Here is a 7,066-nt window from a genome sequence, read left to right as displayed (position 1 = left end):
TTTTCTCCTGCTAACCTGTCTTTTAATTACTCGGCCAGCCAGAAGAACCTTAAGGAAAAGGGTGGAGGGGGATTCTCCCTCTCCCCCGACACAATCTTCCTCTTTTTGCTTGAGGAAGATGGTCCCTGAGCTAACATCTGTGCCAATCTTCCTCCACTTTGTATGTGGGACACCACCACAGCATGGTTTGATGAGCAGTGTGTAGGTCCACACCCGGGATCCAAACCCACAAACCCCGGTCCACCGAAGCGGAGGACACGAACTTAACCACTACGCCACTGGATTGGCTCTGGCCAAGGACTTCTTGGCAGATGTCTAGTCTTGTTCAAGATCACAGAGTCGAGAGTCTGGCACTCGGGATACCAGGGCCCTTTCTTCAGTGGCCAGAGTGCTCTAGAGTAATGATTGTCAACCCGTTTTGCTCGCGTACCCACAAAAGAATTTTGAGACGTTATGTAATTACTCATTTTTTAAAATATCTAAAAGTTTTCAGCATGAATTTAAATAGCTGCAAAGAATGTCATTTTCAATGTATTGTAAATATTGACATTTAAAAATAAAGCTGTTGTGACTTTTCTCAATGAAATTTAAATATATGATCATTTTATACCATCATTCTTTTAAAATATACAGGAATAAACTATTTTCTAATAGAAGGAAATTTGTTTTTTTTGGTGATGAAGATTGGCCCTGAGCTAGCATCTGTGCCAATCTTTCTCTATTTTGTACGTGGGACGCTGCCACAGCATGGCTTGATGAGTGGCGTGTAGGTCCACTCCTGGGATCCGAACCTGTGAACCCCAGGCTGCCAAAGCGGAGCATGCAAACTTAACCACTGCACCGCCAGGCTGGCCTAGAGGAAATTTTTTATCATTTGTTTTTTTTCCCTAAACTCATATTTCCATTCCATTTTCCCCAAAGAATTTTATGCTTGACAGTTTTATTGCTCACCTTATCATACTTCTCTCTCCATGTTGTGTTATAACTTTTAGTTTCTATGATCACAGGCAAAAATATTAGCAAAAAACGTGCTGCATTAAATTATCATTGTAATTGTCATTAAACGCAATTGGTCAAACAATAAGCACACCACATTTTGGTAATGATTAAACACAAACAGAATTTTATTAGAACTACATCTTTAAATCAGCAAATAATTAAACAAATAGTTTGCATATCCGTGCATGAATATCACTTGTTTCTAGAATGAGACAGGATTCAGCATCAAATTTCTTTTTAGGTCTTATGTTTATAGATGTTAGTCCTGAAAAGACCTGTTCATATAAGAATGAAAGTTGTCTCATAGCCATGTTATGCAACTTCTTTGGTTTCTTTCCAAGTTACTATGTTAAAAATTACATAGTGATCTGTCAGCAAAATCATTTTAAATTATCATTAAAACTCAATTCAATCCTCTTTCAGTTTTGTTGAGAGCAAACTTGGAAACCACCTGACTAGTAAAAGGATTGTTATATAGTCACTGGAAAAATTCACTTTCTCAATTTCCAGGAAGCATACCAAAAAGTCTTTACCAAGATTTATTAAATGATGATTAATTATACTTGTGTAGCAGAGACAATCCTATGTGCTCACCAAATTCTACTTCCTTTTCTTTTTTCTGGGCATACAGGAAGAGTACATTGTTCAGCCTCCCTTGTGGCTTCTTGGGGCTGTGTGATTAGGTACTGACCAATGAACAGTGAGCAGGAATGATGTGCTTCTGAGATAAGGCAGTTAATAGCTGGTGAGCCTCCCCATCTGCCCCCTCTGCTCCAGCTATACCAGAGACCACGAATTCCAGATGGTGTAACTAGAAGACAGAGGGCTAGCTGACTCCTGCAGACTTTGTGTGAAGGGCTGATCTTCCTCACAAAAAAAAAAAAAAAAAAAGAATAAACATTATAAAAAAAAAGAAAAGAAAGTGTATTAAGCCACTATGTTTCCAGGGTGTGGAAACTTAGTAATGCGTCGGTTTGGCGAGGCTGAACTACATTTCCCTGAATTCTATTCCTCTATGTTTCTGAGGGTGGGCCACAAGACAGATTCTTGTGCAGGATCTGGAGAGGAGAAGTGAAACTGTGGTCATTGTCTAGCCCATATACACTCTTGTTGATCTGTCACTCGCCTCCTTCGCACGAGGAGTGGCTGGGTCTGCAACTGCTCCACCCTCCCTGAGAGCCTCCTTCAGCTTCTCTAATTCTCGGGCCAGGGGTGTGTGCTCAGCTCTGTGACAAAGGGCTCCAGCGTCTGCAGGACACCCATACCACGAAGGTTAGAGGCAATAAGCCCTGACACAGGTTTCAGTCTGTCCTCACGGCCTCCAGGTCAACTTATGCTTGCTCTCCCCCATCTCACATCCCTCTTCCCTTCTTGACTGCCTACCCCACAGACTTTAAGATCCAGTATATACTGCGAAGATAATAGCCTTACAGAGATTGCTTAACTAGATCTGACAATTGTACAAGGTCACCTGTGTGCAAAAAATCCCTTAATACACTCAGTGGTTCTGCTTCTCTGACTGAATCCTGAGTGATACACAGGGTTAATTTGCTACTGTGGCACAGTGTATTCTCTTCTGACTAACATAACCATTCCTTACTTGCTCACTTGGAGGTATCTTATTTAACCTGATAAGTTTAAAAAAGGTTGGGAAAAAACAAATATTAATTTCAATACATATTTGCCAAATAAATTAACTGATGAAATGTTTTCACTTATGAGCTTTAAATGTATTTTCCTAAAAATTACAGAACTAAAGATTCAACCCATCTAATATCTATTATTGACAAAGCCAGTCTGCATTATCAAACTACTCAGCCATATTAAAGCGTGGCTTGTTTTTCAGTTCAAATAAACATGCTAATATGTATTTCATTATAACAATCTTTTTTCTGGATTCTATAGATAGATGTATAAGGCATGGAACCTTGTCATGTAGATAAAATAGGGGGCTGCTACCTTAATACTTCTTACCAACACTCTCTTTCCTATGGTTTCACAAGATTCTCCCTCAACAGAACTGCATTCCTGGATGTTAGTTGGAAATGAGTTAAGTCAAAATTTCAGTGCACTATCCCTCTCTATACTGTATCTGAATTTAAAAAACTCATCAGAGGTCAAAATATACCATTTTATTTATTTATTTTTTTGCTGAGGAAGATTGGCCCTGAGCTAACATCTGTGCCCATCTTCCTCTATTTTATTTGGGACGCCTGCCACAGCATGGCTTGATAAGTGGTGTGCAGGTCTGCGCCTGGGATCCAAACCTGCAAACCCCGGGCTGCCAAAGCGGAGCATGTGAACTTAACCACTATGCCACCAGGCTGGCCCCAAAATATACCATTTTAAAATGCCACCCTTTACCTTCAACAGCATTCATGAGAAAGGGAAAGACATAAAGCCCCAGCAAGGGTTTATGGTACATTGATGAAAAGAGATCTCATTGAGTCCAATATTTCGAATTGGTTCTTTTTTTTTTTTTGTGCCTCTACTAGTATCTATTGCTGTATAACAAATTAACTCAAATTTAGCAGGTTAAAATAAGCAACATTATCTCACACAGTCTCTTGTGGGTCAGGGATCCAGCAAGGGCTTAGACAGGTGGTTCTGGCTCAGGGTCTCTCATTAGGTCAAGATGCTGAATGGGGCTACAGTCATCTGAAGGCTTGACTGGGGCAGGAGGAGCCACTTCCAAGATGGCTCACTCACAGGCCTGGCAAGTAAGTGCTGGTTGTTGGCAGGTGGCCTCAGTTCCTTACTATGTGGACATCTCCAGAGGGTTGCTTGAGTGTCCTCAGGATATGGCAGCTTTCTTCCCCAAGTAACCCAAAAGAGAGAGCGGTGAGGAAGCCACAACACTTCTTATGATCTTGTCTTGGAACTCACACCCTCACATCTGCCATATTCTCTTAAAGTTTAATACAAAGAATTATTAATTAGTAACAAAGTACTAAGTACTAAGTGGTAAAGACAACTCTAAAGAATACAGAAATAGCAGTTATAGGGAGCGGCCTGAGGCAGAGTACCTAAGGAAGCAACAAACTTGGAAGAGCCCGGCCACCCTCACTGCTAGGCTGAGATTCAGACTTCCTTGGAGAGAGGGTAGTTATGGCCCACTGGATGGTGAAGTTTGCTATGCTACAGATCGGGGCTGGCAAGCAGGAAACTGCCTGCTGAGGTGCCACTGAACTTGGTGGGAAGCCACCCTCTGGACGTCCCAGCCACCCGTGTGGAAGACAGGAGGATACAGTTCTGCAAACCATTTGGTGCCGTGTGCCACAAAGGCAAGAAGGACAAGAAAGTATACTGGAACCAGGAAGAGAATACTCTTCATTCAGCTGTGTTCCTCTAGAGCTCTCTATTGACAAAGTTAAACATTATGCCAGCTGGCAGAGGATAAATAAATACTGGGTTCCACTCCAGTATTTCAAAGCACGGAAAAGAAGGATGGATTTGGAGCTGAGAGGCTATAAATTAATAACAGGTGCACATATGTTCCGCTGCAGGAAAAACAATGCATTTGGTTATGCAGTGCTGTCCTAGACCCCAGTGGGAGTGTTACATTTTGTATACAGTATGTGCCCCATACTGCCTTTGTATAATCTAAACGATTCTGAATTCTGAAACATATCTGGACCTCAGGGTTTTGGTTAAGGGATCATGGACGTGTACCACTTCATTGTTAGCATGTCTTGTAAACCCCAGTGCAGAGCTATCTGAAAAACTGGCGGGAAAATATGCCTCAAAGTCTTCTGCCTTTATCTATGACCAAATCTTATCACAAGCTAGCACCAAGTGTAAAGCAATAAAAATATCTGAGCACCTATTTCTTGTTCGAGAAGAGGAGGGAGCACAGTGATAAGCCTCGGTTCAGCTTGCTCCTCATAGAGCTTGGTTAAACCTTCTACTATACACATGGCTTTTTAATCCCACTGAGCTCCTGGAATCTAACCCAATAATACTAGTATTTTTTCCTCTGAAGGTGGGATATGGTTCTAATAAAAGGATAGAAACCTTGAGTTTCAAAAAAAAAAAAACAACACCTTGAGTTACCTCCACTACAGTTCCAATGCCAAAGGCTGCAAACTCAAATATCTACATGGGTTAGGCGCACAACTTAAATGAACGAAGCACACAGTTATAAGACAACAGGGAGTGATGGTGACAGTGGAAATCTACCAAGTACATGCTTCGTATAAAGAAGGCAGTTTCTACTTAACCCCTGCTTACTGTTGCCATGCAGATCCAATATAGTCAGTCTAATTTTTCAAGAGAAGCTGGAGATTCAGATTTTAAAATGTGAAACTGTCAATTTTTAAATCAATAAAAAAGATGGTGTAGGATGAACATACATATTAGGGGATCATATTCAGCTTGTGACTCCTACCCCAACCCTATGTGCTAAGTCCTGTGGCAAGTACTGGGACCTTAGAGGTAGGTGTTGGTTGGCTGTTACAGTGGTGGTCTCTAATGAACCTCGACTCTCTGTATTCACAACCTTGTATAGTCCCTTCCCACATTGACTCTGGGCTTGCCCATGTGACTTGCTTTGGCCAATGGGACATTAGCAAGTGTGGTGCAACCAAAGGTTTGATAAGCATTTGCTCAATGAGGCTTGTCCTCTCAGAAGCTAGTCACCATGCAGAAGTTTGCATGATACGAAGCCAGGTGGAGAAGAGAGGCCCTAAAGGATGAGAAGCTGTTTTCATGAGCTCCCAGCTGACTGAAGTCCCATGAGTAACCTCAGCTTATACTATGTAGGCCTAGCTGAGTCCAGTAAACCCACACAATTGTAAAAAATAATAAACCACCGTTATTTTAAGCTACTAAGTCTTGGGGAAGTGTATTATGATGCAATAGGTAACTGAAACAGAGGTCATTAATTCTATCTCCTTTGTTTTACTAATGAATGTCCCAAGGCCCAGATAGGGGAAGGGGTCTGGTGAAATTCAGACAGCAAGTTAGTGGCAGTAACTTGCCAATTCTGTGCTCTTTCTTCCTATTGGTTTTTTTTCAATTCCCTTGGTGGAAAGCACCAGACAAGGACAATGAAACTTCAAACTCTACGTGCACGGAACCTACACTATGTCCTGCATGCATACAAATTACTGTAATAACTTGGTCCTTGGAAATGGAAAGATTTCTAGGCCATCTAGTGCCCTCACTTTACAGGTGCAGAGAATGCAAACAACTTGAGAAAGAGAAAAGCAGCCTCTGACATCTGGAAGCTGGCCTGGTACAATCAGCCAGGCTGTAATGTTACTAGATGATAGCCTGGCCTCTGTTGAACATAATTTCACAGAACATAAACATCAGATGAGGCCATTCTGTGACCATGATAGATCAAGACCAAAACAAGATCCCTCTTTAATTATATTTGAACACAGATAAAACATGAACATTGTCCAAACCACAAAAAATGACCAAACATCCCCCATCATGGCTAATGAGGGGCTCCTGCTTCTCTACCAATTACAGTTTCAGCCTCAGTCTAGTATTCCCTCCTTCCAGGTAAGATTTTTTGAGATGCCCAATCATAGAATTACCCCCACTGCCTGACAGCATCTAATCTCGAGTAAAGCCCCACTTCCTTAAACCCTCTCCCAGATCACCTCACAACTCTTGCTGAGATGCCCCAGGTTCCTCATGGTGTGTGTTGTCCCTCACTGCAACCTGTAATAAACGCAACTTGTTCAGCTATCAGTGTGTCCCTGGTGGTCTTTGGTTAGAGGGCACTGACAGACCTGACAAAGTTCACACAGAGTTGGAGGCAGAATTCATTAGAAGGAGTCTCCAGGTCTCCAGCTGTGTTCCTGCTCTTTTGGTTAATGTCTGTCTTCCCCCTACCAGAATTAAGCTCCATGAGAATAGAGGCCTTGTCTGTCATGTTCAGAACTGGTACCCGGCAGAGGCTGGAAGTTTAACAAATATTTTCCGAACGAATGAATGAGTAAGAGGGGCTCAGTATACACAGGTTCCCTTTCATCTCTCAACTCCTCAGTTCGTGGTGCATACAGACAGAACCACAGTTCACCTCCATAAACCTCTTCTCCAGCTAATCTGTAAA

Source organism: Diceros bicornis, chromosome 1 (assembly GCF_020826845.1).
Source record: "Diceros bicornis minor isolate mBicDic1 chromosome 1, mDicBic1.mat.cur, whole genome shotgun sequence".
Classification (NCBI taxonomy): Eukaryota; Metazoa; Chordata; class Mammalia; order Perissodactyla; family Rhinocerotidae; genus Diceros; species Diceros bicornis.
Note: the sequence above shows the minus strand (reverse complement) of the source record.